We start from the raw sequence: 20045 nt of genomic DNA, 5'->3' as shown, positions 1-20045 counted from the left end.
AAAGAAAGAGCCTGGCTAATTGTGGGCTCCCAGATGAGACAGAATGAGTTTTGGAGGAAAAAAAATGGGAACGACAAAAAGAGAGAGAGGGAGACTTTATCTAAATGTGCCTCCCTCTAGAGAGTGAGCAGTGAGACCATGGGAGCTGTCCTTGGTTCTGAATAAGCCTCTGGCAGAGAACCAAGTCAAGCAGTTAGCATTGAGCACATCCACAGAGCTGATGGCTCATACACTACCTCTCTGTCATTGTCTCTCTGTTCATCTGCCTTCCTCTCCTTCTTTTAACCCTCATCACCCTGTCTGTGTTTGTCTTGGAGACATGACACAAGCAGTTAGTGCAGCGTCAGGGTTGTGGCCACAACCCCTCTCTACTTTGCTTCCAGTGCAGCCTCCTCCCCTCGATGGCGTCTTCCTTGCTTTCCTCATTTGCTATTTCATGGGGTACTGAATCCACTATGAGCTCAAAAGGCTTTATTTGTGCTACTGGAACAATATATTAATGAAGGACCTTGGAATCAGGAGACTAAATATCTTCGACATAAGGACAGTTTATTTATTGATTGTTTTTTCCCAAAGCTTTCAGCAACAAATTGTGACCTTGCCTCATAAAAAATCTTAAATTATATATATATATATATATATATATAGTGGTAAGTTGCTCGCAATTGCAGGGCTATCTTCTGCTGAAAGTAGAATACTCTTCCTCTCACTAATAAAACACCTTAGTTCACAAAAGAAGTCAAGGTATGTAAGAGATTTGCAACAAAAATCAATCGTCCAAAACAGGAAACAGAAAATTCCGATCAAGAATTACTCAAATGAAGCCCAATATCGTGAACAAGTAATTAAAACAATGGAGGAAATTAAGAGAAATTAAGTATTGGACGAAAACCAATAATTTATTAAGGCCATCACAAAACAATGCAGCTCCAGATTAGAGCATATTGACAACAAATCAAGTTTGACACTGAGTAACAGGGGCATGAATCCAGTATCCTGAAATATATTCTGGTAGATGTAATAATGCAGACTGGTGGGGGTTGCATCTTTGTACAATGCAACGACATGCAGCACTTGGAGGTTAAATCTATAGTGTGGAGTGTGACCCCACAAGCTGCACCAGGGACACGAGTAGGCGCTGACACGGAAGCCAGACAGTGACTGTCACCTTGAAAAGTGCTCAACAACCATCTGGATAAATCACATGTTGCAACAGATTACAATGGACATGTTTTTTCAAGTTCTTGCATGGTGCTTTCATACATTAATAACAGAAATAGGAACAGTAACACGAGCATTTCACTCCAATTTAGGTTTTGAAGAAAATTAAAAATTTAATTCACCATTTGCAAAAACACTCAACACATTTCACATGGGAAAACCCAGTTCAATTAGGAACCCATTGCTGCCACTACTTCCCCTTGCTGGTTGTTCTATTGTGTAATAATAATAATAATAATAATCCATCCATCCATCCATTGTCTTCCACTTATTCCTACATTAAGGGTCACAGGGGGTGGAGCCTATCCCAGCGTCAACAGGCACAGGGGGTGGAGCCTATCCCAGCGTCAACAGGCAAGAGGCGGGGTTCACCCTGGACAGGTCACCAGTCCATCACAGGGCCAACACATAGAGACAGACAACCATTGGCTCTCCCAGCCACGCCTACGGTCAGTTTAGAGTCTGGATTAACCTGGTCCCTCTTGATGTCTTTGGACTGTGGAGGAAGCTGGAGTACCAGAGAGAACCCAGCAGGAACAGGGAGAACATGGAGACTCACACAGAAAGACCCCGTGCTGCAGCCGGGGCTCCACCCACAACCTTCTTGATGGGGGGCCACAGTGAGGACCACTGCTCCACCGTGCAGCCCAATAATGATAATAATAATGATGATGATGATGATGATAATAATAATAAATAGTGATAATAATAATAATAATATTGATAACAATAACAATATTGATAACAATAATAATAATAATAGTGATAATAATAATCCATCGTCTTCCGCTCATTCCTTACTAGTAAGGGTCGCGGGGGAGTAAGGCTAAGTACTAGTAAGGCGCTGGAGCCTATCCCAGCATCTACGGGCGAGAGGCGGGGTTCACCCTGGACAGGTCGCCAGTCCATCACAGGACCAACATACAGAGACGAACAACCATTCACACTCACAGTCACACCTACAGTCAATTTAGAGTATCAATCAGCCTCGTCCCCTCTTGATGTCTTTGGACTGTGGAGGAAGCTGGAGTACCAGAGAGAACCCAGCAGGAACAGGGAGAACATGGAGACTCACACAGAAAGATCCCGCGCCCGAGCCGGGACTGCAACCCGGAACCTTCTTGCTGTGAGGCCACAGTGCTGTCCACTGCACCACCGTGCAGCCCGATAATAATAATAATCAGAAGGTCTGGTAAGACAAGAAGAACTACATGATTAAATTAGTGATCCACACTGAAGACCGCAGTGGGCCGACCAGAGGTAGCTAACCCGGCCAAGACCCTGGTGTGGCTGTTTAGCCTTCAGAAGAAGCTCTTCCTCACTGCCCCTGACCTGCTGCCCTCCACTCTTCCTGGCAGCACAGGAATGTTGCTCCTTTATTGTGAAATGCAGAGGATTTACACAAATGCATTAAAGTGAAGGAGTCGTGAGCTGCTACTCAACCATCCGACCCTAAAGGTGATCCTCATTTGATTCACATACCAACAAATATTGTCTATCTTCAACTGAAGAAGCCTCTCTTTTGCAGACACGCAAAACAAACATAGAGCAAACACTTGAGGAGTCTTCCTGAGCGCCCGAGCAGGTGGATGTTTGTGCTGCTCTCCTCGCGGCGTGCTGTGCCTGCAGCACATGACCAGATCAGCTCCTCTGAGCGTGAGTAGAACGTAGAGCTCAGAGGAGCTGAGGCCAGAGCTGTGCCCTCACAGGGATCGCATCATCCATGCAGTCTTCTCTTAGTCTGTCCACTCAAAGGATTATGGTGACATTAATTAGTCAAGAGTAGTAATCATTAGTTTTATCATTCAATTGTAAAACTACTGCACAATCTAGTTTGCTTGTTTGTGTGAGCTTTTTTACCTTAAAGAAAAGGTGCATACATAAAATGTCTTCTATTTAAATTTCACATGACAAGGAACTACACAAGTGTTCATTTGCCTTATAAAAATCGTACTGAAGCATCATAACGTTAAATCAAACAGTGAATTTTGAAGTGAACCAAAACAGACAAACATCATTAGTCAACACGTCGATGTTCTGACCCATGAGGTCAGCAGTGTGCAGACAAACTCCACCTTCGAAAGCACAACACAACACAACAGTTCTCATCTCAACTGAGGGGAAAAGAGAAAAAAAAATATACATGAGCAAAATAATGTGCATCATGAATAATAAATAAGAATGAGGAGGGAAAATGTGTATTCATGCTCACCAGAGACACAGACATTTCTGGGAAGCACCAGAAGTCCCCCTCCTTATGCTCATGTCCTCTCACTATTGTCTTCGTTTTTCTTTTTGTTTTTCCCTCATGCCCCCTTTGGGCCTCCATACACGTTTTGTACTTGCATTTGTCTGAATGCAGCAGACACGCACGTGGACATCTGAAAAAATAACCAAATAAAACCACCCCTGTGGTGGTTACAGTACAGTAGCTGGTTTTCTGGACCTCGTTTCAGCCATTTCACTACTTATCTTAGAAATGAACAATATCTGTGTAGATATATTTAGTTTTAAAACCAGAGAGGTCAATGCTGGGCTTCTGTGTTTGCTTAGGGATGGGCTGCTACAACTTGAATCTGCTTTGGATGCACTATGGAGGATTAAAAGTGGTGGGATGATGGTACATGTGGGATAATTCACCCACAGTTCTGTCTAGAATCATGTCAGCCACAGCAACAGTGTGGCTCACTGATGTGTTTTTAATCATTTTGGGCAACAATGGAGCTCTGCGGCACAGAGGAGATGATTTATCAGGCTTTGGATGCACAGACAATTCTTGTTAGATGGACCAATTCTTTAATTCTGTGCATGGGATTTTTTTTTTTGACAAGAAGACATATTTCAAATATCACCAGTATTATCCTCTAAGACTTACTAAAAATAGGATAACATTACAAAGAATTAATGTTCCTTTTGAGCTCAGCGTCCTCAGATCCCACTCACATCCAGTAATTGAGATAAACTACACTAATTTCAACATTCGGCGAGCCCTCAAACTGCACCCACACATTAAAGTTCCTCTGCTTCCCACTGTGGGTGAGTTGTGTCTTTTTCTTTAGGTGAAAGCGAACAGAGAGGAAAGACTATTAGTAACTGAACGTTCACTCTCCAAATGTTTCACCCCGTATTGAGTTCATTCTGTTCAAATCACAGAATCCATCCATCCATCCATTTTCTACCTCTTATCCTGTTAAGGGTTGCAGGGGTGGAGCCTATCACAGCATCCTTCAGGCGAGAGGCGGGGTTCACCCTGGACAGGTCGCCAGTCCATGGCAGGGCCAACACATAGAGACAGACAACCATTGGCTCTCCCAGCCACGCCTACGGTCAATTTAGAGTCTGGATTAACCTGGTCCCCTCTTGATGTCTTTGGACTGTGGAGGAAGCTGGAGTACCAGAGAGAACCCAGCAGGAACAGGGAGAACATGGAGACTCACCCAGAAAGACCCTGTGCTGCAGCCGGGGCTCCACCCACAACCTTCTTGATGGGGGGCCACAGTGCTGACTGCTGCACTGTGGCCCCCCAAAATCACAGAGTCACAAAATGTAATTTTAATCAATTTAACTCAATTTCAGTCATGGAGAGATTATCTGAAAACTGACATGAAGGTAAATGGATTCATTAATGAACTATAAATAACATTTTGTGTGAGTCCATTCCCAAGCCTTTTAACAACTCCTTCCCGATAAATTCAGAGGTTCTCAGAACACGAGGCATTCTTCTCATCTCCACCCTCCATCTTAATGCACATTTCTCATGATGCCGGCATGGCTCAGGGGTAGAGTGGCCATCTAGCAACCAAAGGGTCGCTGGTTCGATCCTCGACCCCGGTGACCATGTCAAAGTGTCCTTGAGCAAGATGCTGAACCCATAATTGCTCCTGATGAGTAGGTTGGGGCGTGTGAATGTGTGTGTGAACGGGTGAATGAGACGACACTGTAAAGCGCTTTGAGTGCCGCTAAGGTAGAAAAGCGCTGTATAAAATTGAGTCAATTTACCATTCATGACATAAGGGTGTAATTCATTGGAGCGTATCATCAAAATGCCGTTATCCAAGCCTCCCCTCTGAAGGATCACTAACTCACAACCAGCCAAGCTTGTGTGCTCCGTAGTTAACCTCATTCTTTCTGACAGTAGTCGTTCCTTTTACTTTTTTAAATTGAATGTGCACTCTTTGTTTTTTTCTTTAGAAGTGCGGTGAAGTGCAATGGAGGCCTCACAAAACCTCGTCCAGGTCTTTGCTACGGCTTAAGCGCTTGTCTTCCGTGTTTCTTCAAACACACCATTGTTGCAGATATTTTCTTCACATTAAAGACTCAACATTCCACATGCTTGAATAATGCAACACAAAAATAAACTAAACCAGCGCTGGTTGATTGCACTGCCTCTAACCTACTGTTTTGAACTTGGTAGAAGCTTATTGAAGGGAAAAAGGTGTGTCATTAGTCTGAGTTGTTGAACACCTCAGTCTGAAATTGGCCCTTATTTGACTGTCACAGCTACACAGCAGAGACCAACACTTACACGTATAGAACTTACAGAACGTACAAATGATCACAACGTCTGATGAATTCACCCATGATGCATGTGGACTAAAACATACTCTGTGTAAGCCAGCAGCATCTCATGACATCTGACAAATGAATGGAAAATAGAATATGAAGCTTCTTAGGAGAAAATAAAGACTGATTTCATTGTGATTTGGCGCCATGTAAACTTGACAGTTGACCTAGTATGGGTGTCACCTGTGTTGGCTCCCCCTATCATCCCTCAACGGGCACATCAATTGTTATCGTAATTGTTTCATAGTAAAATTGTGGTGGTAAAAATCCGGGTCATTTACAGGGCTGGTCCCTCCAGTCGGGCCATCAGGTGTTGATTACTGCTCTAAATTGTGCTGCTCTTGCTGGACTGCATTAATCATCATAAACTGGCTGTGCTCGTGTTCCTAAATGTATGCTTTGTTCAAAGGTCACCCGCAGTAACAGCCTCTCCCATTTGTGCTGTGTTTGGATTGCAACCTCCCGTAAATTTTCACCGCTTTGTCAATCTGGCCTTTAATTTCTCACTCCACGTCTTGAACAAGTGCTTCCCATCCAACTAGAGTGGCGCCTGATTAAGATTCAGACAAGTGTTCTTTCCTCTCAAAGTTCCAGCTATCTTTACTGTCCCTTACAGGGACACTGGTTTGCAGCCAGGATACTGGAAACACGGCTCACACAAAGTAGGGGCCAGACGGACAACATAAAACGACAGATGAATGTCAGAGTCAGTAAAGAAGTCAAGCACGCAGTACTCCGCAGACATCAGTAAAATACTACGGGATCTGCCCTCTAACATTTACTCTTCAGCATCATATAATGATAACAGCTCATGCTTTGTTATCTGATTAACTATTTACAAGTGCTCTTTGCAACCTGAAGATGTATCCTTAACTAATGGTTAACCAGCGCTATTTCTCTAAATTGAAAGTGTTACTCAATGTTCTCTCTGCTGCTGAACGAGGCCGCCGACACCAGGAGACGACAGCAGCTGGCTGAGTTTGATTGTGCTGACAGGGGAGGAGAGAAGGTGGAGGGGTGAAGGAACATAATGGGCTGTATTCACTCAAGTCTTCCTTTCTTTGCTTTTTTTGATGTTTCTTTGCCACAAATGCCAGCAGTGTGAAGGGCGCTGAGCTGCACTGAAGGCTTGTTTTTCTGGGTGCTGAGAGTTGGAAGATGTTCAACTTTTGGTAAAACACTCCACTTGTCACTGTCACATTTACCTCCGATCATAGATTAGAAGGGCGGGACAAATAGCAGACGGTTCAAGCGCCACATCCCACATGCGCAAGTGCTGAACAGCAACCCTGGAGAAGCTCTCAGACCAGATGAATCCAGTCAGCCTCTGTTTCACCCTGAGCAATCGAAGCGCCATCCCCAGAAACGCTGAGCTCTGACACGCTCCGGCTGAAATGCAGCTCAGGTGGACGTGTCCTCTGAAACCCTGGAACAGGGATGGTTCTACTTATTTGTTCAGACCATACAACTTCCTATTTATGCATGAATTCACCTTGTCTTTCCGCCTGCTCTTGCATGGTTGTCGGTGTTGTTGTTGGAACATATGTCAAGCTTTACCATTAAAAATGGAACAGTGCTGTAAATAATAAACAGAGTTTCAAGGTCTAGCTTAATCACTGCTTATGTTTGTGAAGGCTTTGAGTCTGTGTGCACTTCAGCTTCTTCCAGCCATTTCCATCCATTCATCTAACAACCAACAGGAAAACCAAGAAAATAAAGTGTTGGGGATTAACCAAAAGAACAGCTAAAAAAACAACAACAAAAATACCTTCACTGGCATTTATTTCCAGTAATACTTAGTAGAAATTGTATCTACATTCAAAGCTGTGACTGTATTTCAGAGCTGATATTTCACCGTAGTCATGTTAGCTAGCCCCGCCAATATTTCTGCAATCATATTAACCTTGCCAGCCAACATCTTAGCATTTTTATTGGCCTGCTCAGCCAGTATTTTAGAGTTATATTAGCCACGTTGCATCAGCTCCATGTCCCAGGATTAGAATTCCTCTCCGCCCTGCACCCCAATCCTTTCTGTACTTCCCAAGCCTGCCAAGGAGGCATTCATTTACAGCCAGGGACAAGGGAACGACCGGCCTCTCGCTTATTTTAGGAAGCATCTCCACCTTTATTTCTCTGTGGCTTCATGTAAAGTTCATGTTCCCAAAGGATTTCAGGGTGTTGCCTGTAAGTGGGTGTAGGTCTACCTCTTAGCCAGTGTAATGTCTTTGCTATTACTCAGTTAAACAATATCTGCAACACCGTTGGGGGGTCTATTATCAGGGTGTAATCATTGCTGGTGTCACCTTTCTGTTTTCAGGTCAGCGGCAAAATGTGAGTAAATGAAGTCCCAATCAACAGAGGAAACAATCATCTTTCACATGTATTTTGATGAGTCTGTGCATGAACCATGATAACACACTACTGATGGCATCCATTAAATTCTCATGACTCCTGGGACGAATATGCAGGTATGTAATATGAATAAAACATATTTAGATAGAACATAATTGCACATGAGCAATTTTAAAATTTATATCCTGCTCTGAGACGAAGAACACCAGAGCAGAATTTCTCTAACCTCACACACGCATCCATATTAGTTCTTTGCAATGCATAAATCACCCCTCTAGCTGCCAGGGACACAGTCCATCTCTCATCTTCCTTCTATTAAACTTAGGCATGTGGAGCTCCTGTTTAAAGATGAGCCCACCCCCTTTTGGATCAGAGAAATAGTGTTGCTGAGGTGGAATTTTCTCCTGTAATGAGCACTCTGCAGTGTCTGTAACCTGATGGGGAGACCAGACATCATTTATACCCAGGGCAAACAAGCCACACAGGCTCTGCTGCCAAAAGCACCATCCATTTAATAGAGACAAGTCAGAGAGAGGGCAGCCTGCATGCTTCCGCACAGCCAGCACTGCACTGCAGAGCCCAGCACACAGAGGAAGGGGCAGTTTCATCAAAACCATTTGTTTGTGATGATTATTTGTTAGTTATCTGTCCAATAAAGAGACCTCTTCATCCAATGGACTTCAAAGTTTGCACATGAGGTCATTTTTTTTTTTTTTGGGCTCAATTACATTGAGTTTTGGGAGTCAGGCTTTCTTTGTGTCTAGATGACGAGGCGATGCTTGTTGTAGTTACCGTGATGATTTTTCAGAGCACTGGAAATATGTCAGAGCAAAAAAGATGCTCGTATGGATCTTTATGAAAGACCCAAAAACAAATTATGTGGGGTAATTTTGATCTGTAATGATTCTGCTCTGGGACAAAGGAGACAACACCCCCTCTTCTCCTGCGTTTCACAGGGGGTCACTGAAACCCCCGACAGTCACAAACCAGGAACTCTTTGAATAATGAAGCACTTGGCTGAGGAGCAGATGACAAGTGCTACCATGAAGGCAGAAAGCTAAATGCTAGTTGAGCAAGTTTCGTGATCGCTGAAGTCTGTTTTATTAGTGGGTAACTCCCAGGTGTGAAACTGAAGGACATCGCACACTCAGCAAACATTCTCAACAATATAATAATGAGAAAGCAAAAGCAGGGTGAAACTCATTTCCTCAGTGTTGCCCTCTTTGTGTTCAACTTGACACTCAGCCAAGCAGTCCATGGAGATGGCAAGGTGAGCGGTTTGGCCTGCTGACTAGCTGTGGTTTCGTAGCGCTTTATTTCCAAGACTGTTGCTTCGAGTGACGGGCTCGGTGGTTATGGCCCACTTCGGGCTCACCGATCCCTTCAGGCAGCAGCTCCCCTCATCTGCTAGCACAGGAAGTCTGTGTCTGTGGAGGACTCGCCAACGTCAGGGCACCAGTAAAGTGAAGTGAAGAGACACTTATGTTTGTTTTATTAATTTGATCATGAGTCACACATGATTCGATAAAAACTATCATACCAATGTCAATGTCTCCACATAATGTGTGTGTGACTGAGTGGAATATCCATTTTTATTTTATTAGCTTCATTCAGCTCATTAATGTACACTTGTGATTTCTTCAACCAGTTTGGAAGGTGCTGACGTTTGCAGGCATAAACATTTCAGCTGCACTGCTGCGTCCCCCAGGTCTGTCCCCGAGTGCGCTCATCCTGGCAGTCCACGCTGCTTGCAGTCTTGTAATGTGAACACCAGAGTTCAGCGTAAGAGACACTCTCACTCCGTCTGGACCCACACGACTCTTCCCTCAGAGAGCCTTTGATTGCACATACAACCTGCAGCATTGCCTGTATATCATCATCATCATCATCATCATCATCATCATCATCATCATCATCATCAGTCACAGCTTCTGTAATAAAATGTCCAAGAGATTAACTTTATTGTCGGACAATTTGAAGTCGGGACATTTGTATCATTTGTCCTCTACTAGTCAGCATGAGTTAATATGGTTGAAGCAGTAAATGTGCACACCACTGTGTGTCCTGTGTTACAGGCGTTCAGTTGTTTCCACAGATCATCAGCACATCATACAAAGAGAACTGGGGACAACATTTCCTCTTGACTAACCGCAGTGCTCCCCTGAAAGGGGGCGTGGCACCATTGCCCCGTTTTACCTGTCGTCTGATGTGATTACCAGGAAATCAGGACTCTCAAGATTTGATCTGCACCCCTCGGACTCAGTTTAACAAGTCTCAAAAGAAAAGAGGCATCAGTAAAAAAGAAAGATAACTTTTTTAAAGAATAAACTTTGAACTGTGAAGATATGCAGAAACAGCAATGTTAGGTTAGCATGCCTACATGGGGGGGGGGGGGGGGGTCTGCTATTCCAATCTAAAATGGCAGACCAGGAGTTTTGCTTTGAGGAAATTGATTAAAAACAAAAACCTGATCGTGATAAAAAACTGTCACATACATGTTTCTACCTTTTGTCCCCAATGAAAAATAATCCCAGTAATCACTCTTTATTTCATGACCCTAAATTGAGGATATACATTTGAAAACAAAGCAGGGTTTTTTCGGTTGTTGTTGTGAGAATGAATTTTGACATGTATTAAACCCCCAACTGCAGACTTGGTATCTCATTTACATTTTACAAAGAGGAGTCCCTGGAGATTTGGACTCTTCAAAGGGAGGTTAAACAACAGATTCTCTTGGCTCCTGCACATATTGAGGAAATTGTTTTCCACAATTTTGTGCACTCAGAGTGAAAACAAATAGCAAGCTGATAAAGTAAAAACTTTTAATGGCGTTGCAGACAAAGCAGAGGTTGTAAACTGTGTAGATAAGAGATAGGAGCCTCAGGTCTTGTTTCTTTCAACTGCAGCAACAAATATTTTACTTAATTATGTGACCCCTTTTTTATGATTGCATCATTTACCAGAGTGAATCCACGGGGAAAGCAATTTTATTTCTATATCCATCCATCCATTTTCCACTGCTTATCCTGTTAAGGGTCGGGGGGGGGGTGGAGCCTATCCAAGCAGCCTTCAGGCGAGAGGTGGGGTTCACCCTGGACAGGTCACCAGTTCATCACAGGGCCAACACAGAGTCAGACAACCATTGGCTCTCCCAGCCACGCCTACGGTCTATAGGTAATTGAGATAAACTACACTAATTTCAACATTCGGCGAGCCCTCAAACTGCACCCACACATTAAAGTTCCTCTGCTTCCCACTGTGGGTGAGTTGTGTCTTTTTCTTTAGGTGAAAGCGAACAGAGAGGAAAGACTATTAGTAACTGAACGTTCACTCTCCAAATGTTTCACCCCGTATTGAGTTCATTCTGTTCAAATCACAGAATCCATCCATCCATCCAGGTGGAGGTGGAGTCTATCCCAGCAGCCTTCAGGTGAGAGGCGGGGTTCACCCTGGACGGGTCACCAGTCCAGTACACTCCACACAGAAAGACCCCGTGCTCCAGCCGGGGCTCAAACCCAGAACTTTCTCGCTGGGGGGCCACAGTGCTCACCACTGCTCCACTGTGCCTCCCTTTTGTTTCTCTGTTAGTAACTGCATTTGTATTGAGTTGAGGAGGATACATGTGTTCAAGGCTCTGAGTTCTGAGAGTAACTCATGTAGAAAGACTAGAAACTTTCCTGCTTAAATTTTAATTTTAACAGCATCTCCTTGTGCTTCTTTGTTCTTCGAAGTTTTGTAAACAGCTTTTCCTTGGAGCCTTGCTACCGATCAAATAAACTGCAACATTAAAGAAAAGAAAAGAATGTATAACCTTGTGCTTATAAAACCATCTTCACACCCTTTGAGGGAGTGCACACTTTGTAATGTCGGTCATGTATGACTGGATGTCGATACTTGCGTTTTGATATCTAAGAATTTTTAAACTTCTCACAGTCTTGAAAACAATGGGTTTATAAGAACTGCAGTTCAATTTGAAATGAAATAGTGTCATTAAAGAAGATTTACCGGAGATTATTGTTACTGATAAAGATTTAAGAGGATGACTCAGAGAGCACCAGGTATTGTACCTGCATAATCTGCAATTGTTTTTATGGCTGTTACATTCTGCTCCTGGAAACGTGAAGAATTCAGAGTTGCTCTTTGGGCTTCTGTGATACGGACGCTGGTGTGTGTTGATGGAAAGTCTTGTTCATAACGGCTGGTGTGAAAGCTCATTGAACTCTAGCCCCGGCCAAAACAGCTTCATGTCCTGTAATACCTGGACTTTTGTCTGTGTCCACTGTGTGGTTTAAGAAACAGATCAAACACAGGAAGTGAACGCAAAAAAAAAAAAAAAAAAAGCAACGTAAATTTTATTGGATCACACGTGGTCGACGCAACACTATCAGGGACTGTGTGATCACATACGCGCGTTCCACGTATTCAGAAACTGACGCATTGGGGAGGGAGGAAGGGACAGAGGGGAGAGGGGGCAGTTTGCATTGAAAAGAAAACCTTTGCGATAACAAACCAAGGCCAGTAAAGCCCGTTTTGTAGCTCAGTAGTTTAACACGACACCAGGACTGCACTGCTCGTACGGTCATGAACCTGTGCTTGTGGAGTGCCGCCTGCCGCTCTATTCCAGTCACGCTTGTTAGAAATGTTCAGTGCTCTTCACAAAGTGATCCTATGAAAGCGAACCAGAGCAAATGAAAATGCTGCTTGTTGCAGCTTCACCCCTGAACCGCACTGAGGTCACCGCGCTAGAGCAGGAGCCGTCCCTCCCTTGAGCTCCGTCAGGGTCTCTGCTCTTGTTTCCCCTGCTATTCAAATCTTGGTGGTGAGTTGATGAGTGAGATTCGTCTTTGACTGAAGGTGCTTGGTCCCGCTGAAGATCATGTGAGTGCAAAGCAGGAGGGTTATAGAGATAAGTGAGGCTGAGTGACACTGCAGTTTTCATTCAAATCAAACTGAAACTGCAGTAAAATTGATGGAATGTCAATATTTATATTAATGTAATGTATTAATATACATCCGTACAGGAGAACGACGACGCAGCAAGTCACACAGGAAGATGAATGTACTTCGAGAATGAGTTGGTATGCTGTTGTTGCTGTGACGATGCTTCTTTTGTTTTGGAAAATTCTTCAATTGAATTCCACTTGAATAGTCATACATGACTAAAAGCAGACCAGATCCTTTTCTCTATATTTACCCCCTGGTCTTAATATGTAATGCGGGGCAATAACGTACATTATTTGTGTTTATAAACTGTACGGCTGCTTTGCGTGTGTGTGTGTGTGTGTGTGTGTGTGTGTGTGTGTGTGTGTGTGTGTGCGTGCGGGCCTGCAGTCCATTATTCCAGTGACATCTTTGACTTCACATGCTGATGACCCTTCCTTCTGGTCAGAACATTTTAGAGCTGCTCAGGCAGGGATGTAAAAGACTAAGAATGACAGACAACCTCTGAGAAACAAAACCGCAACTGAGTTTATTCTTCCAGTACAAACTTGGTCTTGGAATGACGTTTCTATTATCTAATGTCTTCAATTCCATTTCACCTTCAGGAACAAATCAATACCTCTGTGCAGGAGTAAATCTGTCCTCAGCACAACAGAGACTAACATCATCCAACATTTTTCACATTTTTATTCATGTTTTTTTCTTTCTTCTTTTTACTATAAGCCAGTAGCTAAGTGATTTTTACCTACAAATGTAAACTTGGTCCAATTAGACACATTTATGTCACCGTAGCAGAGTAACTTCCTTTCATAAATACAGAGTGAATGGTTTTGATAGCCAGGTAATGTTGGCTAACAGGATATGAGGTGGTTAGCACTTCCCCTCAATGGCCCTGCTCTCAAGCCTGATGTCTTTTTTCATGGCAGAGACAAACATGAGTTCGACAAAGTGACTCAGAGGGCTGAACTACTAATACACACACGTCTCTTGGAGAGAGCACGCAGGCCGCAAGCACTGAACCTGCAGTCTGCTTTCTTCTTACGTAGTCATACGCATAAAATATCAGAGCTTATTGGTTTACAGTAAATTATGTTCTAAACAATAATCAAACAGTTACATGGCAAGAATACAGCTTTATGTAAGCATACAGCAGTATTTTAAGCACAAGCCTGTGTTCTGTACTCTGTCTCAGCTCAGTGATGCATGAGACTGGAGTTAACCATCTTTTTTTTATGATTGTGATCTTTTGGTCTAATTTGGCAATTATGTGCCAGCAGTAGGGCTGTTGTGCTGGAGACCACTGGAGAGACGAACGTTGAAATGTCACAAAGGTGTACTGGATATTAGCTTTGAAAACTGTGCTTGGACTTGAACACAATTACCTGACAACAGTCAGAGGCTGAATAAATGCATATTTGGACCTCAGTATAATATCATGCACCAGAGAAAAGGACAGCCATTATCTCAGCGGGGCTTTATAGTGGGTTTTTTGCAACGTGTTCATCTGAAGCCATAATTGCATCGGCTGATGTTGATTTGGGATGTTTGACTTTCGTAGCAATTAACATCATCATCTGATCTGACATGTCGGCAGGTTTGTTTGTTTTTTTATCCCGCAGTTAATTGAAAGTGTAACCTGTGTATTCTGACGAGGGAGTTTTAAATATTGGAATACGTTAGGGCGCCTGTCTTGGCGAGCGGCTTTAGGTTTTGGTCTTCCTGATATCACATCTCATTATATTTTCACGATGAGGTGCGAGTCCTCGTACACGACCTCTCCCAGTGGGCCAACTGAAGTGTACAAAGCCATTTCTCCACAGTGGCTGTGGGTGTAGTTAACAACTGACACAAGTGCTAGAAAAAAAGATGTGCTTACACATTAGCGTTAAATGATATACTTAATAATAATAATAACATGTAATTTTTGTATTTTTTTTACAGTATTTCATGGTGTTGTTTTACTTGGTTTTATTACAGTTTTGTTTCTTGTTTGTTTGGATTTTTATCTTTCCTCTGGATTCAGCTCTCACTCTAAATGCATCTCATGAATCTTATTTTGTTGTTGTTTCATATCCACCACTGATGATTCTGGATGCAGACCACTGGCTGTTCACTTCCTGCAGCTAGAGCAGACTTTTGAGTGTTGGGAGTCACTGCTAAACTTTAGATTTCTGTCTGGGTATTGCTGACCTTGACCTCTGACTCTCAGCTCAGTCTGTGTGCTCGCAGCCCTGCAGGCTCATGCTCTTTTATAGTGGATTATTGGGGTGTATTTGTGTATTCATTAACGAGGATTCATCGTTGCGTGAATACAGGTTTTAACAATTCAGCACTGTATTTATGAACCTTCCTGATGCAATACGGAAATTTATCAGATAACTGAGAACTGAACAATCAACTATGAGAAGTATGCTGCTCACCACCACCATTAAATAATTCTTCTCAGTTGCAGTCACATTGTCAAACATCCAGATCACCAAGAACCAGTCAAACACTGAATCGAAACACGTTACATCCACGTACACCCAGACAGAGTTTAGTGACTCAGTTTATCAAGCACACCTGTGTTGGAATGTGATGGAAGTTTCTTAAGATTCTTCAGTAAAGTTCCATCCATCCATCCTTTTTCTACCGCTTATCCTGTTAATAAGGGGTAGCGGGGGGGGGGGGGCTAGAGCCTAGTCATCTTTAAGATGTTCACAAAAAAAGACTAAACTTTCCTCCTCTCTCACATTTTGCAAGTTCATGTCTAAAATGCTGACAAAAACTTTCCTCACCTTCGCCAGGGAGATCCCTGTAGCAGACAGGTGTGCCATCGCAGCATGCTGATGAAACTCTGGCTGCAGACCGTCAATGAGTGGCAGGAATCCACGCCAAAGCTGAAGTAGGTGTGGCGGTTGCAGTCATCCATTCATCCATCCATCTATTTTCTACCATTTATCCTATCAAGGGTCACGGGGGTGGAGCCTATCCCAGCAGCCTTCCCCCTGGACAGGTCACCATTCCATGGCAGGGCCAACACATAGAGACAGACAACCATTGGCTCTCCCAGCCACGCCTACGGTCAGTTTAGAGTCTGGATTAATCTGGTCCCTCTTGATGTCTTTGGACTGTGGAGGAAGCTGGAGTACCAGAGAGAACCCAGCAGGAACAGGGAGAACATGGAGACTCACCCAGAAAGACCCCGTGCTCCAGCCGGGGCTCCACCCACAGCCTTCTTGATGGGGGGCCACAGTGAGGACCACTGCTGCACCGTGCTGCCCTTCAGTAAAGTTATAGCTTAGAATGTATTCATATTTATTGTTTAAAATGTCTTTTGTGGACCAAAAGAAAGGTCTTGCGATGGTGGTTACATTCTGAATTTGTGACTGACATCTTATTCACCCATTCAGAACTTCCATATCACTTAAAGCAGCCAAAGCAATGCTGCTTGATTTGGTAGAAAAGATGATGGCTCGGAGAATTCCTGAGTAAATCCCGCTGTGAGCCAGCTGGATTCATCCACTCAGACAGGGAGTTGCAGTTTAAATATTGTAAAAACAGCAAAGACCCAAGAATGCCTCAAATGATGGCTGTATGTTGAAACAATCCACAGTGATGGCCTGTTTAACCCTTGGGGTTAGAAATTGTGCCAGATGCCCGGACAAACACGGATGAAGTCCTGAGTGAAACACTCATTTACATGACATACTGAAGGAACCTGAAGCTGAATTTGGCCAGGTTTGCTTCTGAGACCCCATTTTGTGTTCCGGATCACAGTTCTTTGCAGCATGTGTTGAAGAACAAAAGAAGGCAATGATGAAAATTATTTTCCAGAGAGACTGAATTCATGCATCTATCAAAATGGCTGAAGAACAGCTTTCACTTACTGCCCCTCTGGGCCCTTTCAACAAAATCTGACCGGATTGGTCAGCTATGTCTGCCAGTGAGCAATGACAGTGACGCCCATTCATAAAGTGCGTGCAGGAAGTGGCACACCTGAATGGCATTCAGACATTTTCCAAGTCGTGACGAACTGCTCTGGTTCTCCTATTATGTCATGATATATTAACAGCAGCTCATCTTTGACATTTCAGACTTTGTCAACGAGCTCAAGAGAGCTGCTCCACTGCGAGATGCCCAAAACCAAGCAGCTGTGCCTCCCTGCATTATTGATGTTTATCTGAATGTGTTGTACATGTTCTGTTGTACCAGTGATACTCATGAAACTGTGGGCATGTGGACACAGGGCTTAAAACACCATACATATGTGTGCACTATGGACCATCATCAGCCTGCACACTTGTGTGCATGTGTGTGTGAGAGAGAGAGAGAGAGAGAGAGAGAGAGAGAGATGGATGGATGAATGGTATAAGCTCCAACTGTCTGAGCTCACAGCTCTGGTCCTTTCCAGTATAAACCTGTCAGTCAAAGGATTCCCCCAGTCCTTCCTCCAGTTCAGCTCAGACACCTCTCCACTCACATCTCGTACCCTCATGAGAGCTTCTCCTTAGATTATTTATTTGGGTTTGAAATGAAAATGAAGTCAACTCGTGTGTGCAGAGAAGCGGGGGTGCAGATGTATTTTCTTCATGGCTCATTTAAATCTATGCCTTACAGAATAAGCAAATATAAGTAGCTTGTTTTCACTGTTGTGGTCATCCGAATGTGCTTCGAAATCTGCTGGCAATGGAATTCATAGCCAGATGCATTTATTTTAATAGCTCCAAACTTTAAAACTGGAAAAAAAAAAACTGTTTGTCTAAAACCAGGCTGTGAGGGATCGGCCCTCTGACGACCAAACCACACTGAAAAGTGTCTTAACCCCACTCATGATGATTGAACCAAGAACAAACACTCCATGAGCCGCCTGGTCCGAGTCTCACTGGTTGAAAAGAGCAAGATTAATGATGGCTGCACTTAACAACAACAACAGAACAGCTTTTGTTGATTGGTTTGATGTTTTCCAGTTCAATAATTGCTCAAACTGAAACCCTGATATAAAAAAAATAGACTAAAGGATTAAAAAAAAGCTACTTCATAAACAGGTTGTAATGTCCATCCATTCATGTGGTCATCACTCTGTGAGCAGTCACTCTGTCCTCCTTCGGCTGTTGACTTGGCAGTCAGGAGTGTGGACACACAACCCATGGTTCCACCTATCAGACAACACTGCACCATCTGTCTTACGAACCATAGTGCGTAGGTCCAATAATCCCTTCCCTGGAAACACAGATGTAACTCATTACGTTAAATATGGGCCTGCTTCAGGTGGCCACACGCTGGACCATAATGAGCTTGATCACTCACACCTGTGTTCACCCCTGGACGACATTTCCAACCAGACGCTTTGAAAAAGGCCTATTGGCAGAAAAGTGGCCAATATGGCAGCGCTGAAATCTTGGCTTGAAAATGACAAAAAACAAAAACAAAATCCCACTGTCAATGGTGTGAACTTAATTTAGTTCAATGTATGTTGGCGCTCGGACACGTTTCAAGCTAATTTCATTTTAATAAACAATGAGACATTACATGACATGAATACACTTCATGTTCACACTCTTAGTCCTTACCTGTAAGGATCAATTCAAAGGCTCTAAACATCTCAAAGTGTGACACCTAAAATTGTTCTGACCCTCAGCCAGGAGGTACCAGTCTCAGGAGGGGTCACAAAATATGAGGTTACACAACAGCATAAAGACTGGAGGAAAATGCTAAACTGGCTCTGTCTGCCACAGCACCTGTAAAGCTCATTATTTCTAAACCTTAATAGTTCTTTGAAAAAGTTAAGAGTAAAGCATCCAGGAAGTCCCTTGATTGGACCAAGATGTCTCTGGCTGTGACCAGAAGCTAAGCTAACGGAAACGCCATTTAGCTGTCGGTTTAGATTGTTTTTTTGCCATCTAAGTGGGAAACAGCACATTTTCAAACATATCCATCTCAGAAACTAAGCATATCAGTGATGCTGATTCATACACACGTTAAAAGCTGTCACTTTCACAGAAACTGCCTGTGCTGGACAATCACTTGGTTCAATACCTGCAGAGAAGTACTGGAAGGCTGGCTGTCACCCATTGCCCACTCTCTCAGATATCCTGTTGGACCAACAATGGGTCATGGGACCCCGTAAGATGAAAAATGCCACTTTTCAGAGTGGACATTTTCCTTCTGTATTCTGGTGATAGGAGTGAATTAGGGAGGTTGTGTGCACTGTACCATTTAAAGGTGCATGTCAATCAATCAGAGTCCAGCAATGTGTAGTCTTCTTTGTTTGTGATAATAAAAGAGAGGAGAGGAGGAGGAATATTGGTGGGACGCTGTTATTTAGCTCTGTGTCTCAGCTTTGCATCAAAGCAGGACAAGCAAATGCAAATATTTTTTGCTGGATTCTTGAGTCAGCACATGATGTAACAGCTGCAGGTGTAACCCTGTTCTTGCTTCCTGTAGTAATCACCTCCTCTCACGCGCCCTTCAAAACTGGCGCCAAACTCCAAGACAAGTCAGACTCGGCAGAAATATTCTAATTAAAACTGCTGGTCTTCTTCGGGAAGTTTCTACATGCACGCGGTCTAATACGGTCTGCACTGAGCAGCATTGAGGTCTTTCGTGGACTTGATCAGATCGTTGAGTATTCCTGACTTGTATTCTGTCTAATAATCCGATAACATTTAAGTCTTTTAAAGTTTGAAGTAAAAACAAGCCCTCTGCAGACTTTTGGTTGAGCGTGGAGGGCACCATTTCATAATTAAATGTCATGTATGTCAAGACAGAGGACATGGGCAGAAATAATGAAGCCGGGAATCAATCATTTACACGGCTTAATGTTTATGTTTTGTCAGTTTATGAAGGTTCATATCTGCAAATGATTGGCAATTCAATCAGAATGGGTTTTATACCATTTGGGCATTGAAACCAATAATAATCAGAATATCAGGGTCTGTGTAAAGCCACTGAGTGTGTGAGCCCTGACTGTGGGGATATGCCATTAA

The sequence above is a fragment of the Aulostomus chinensis genome, chromosome 13 (genome assembly GCF_037954235.1).
Source record: "Aulostomus chinensis isolate RoL2024-O1b breed Wild chromosome 13, RoL_Achi_v1.0, whole genome shotgun sequence".
NCBI lineage: Eukaryota > Metazoa > Chordata > Actinopteri > Syngnathiformes > Aulostomidae > Aulostomus > Aulostomus chinensis.
The sequence above is the reverse complement of the archived record's forward strand: the minus strand, read 5'-3'. Positions refer to the sequence as shown.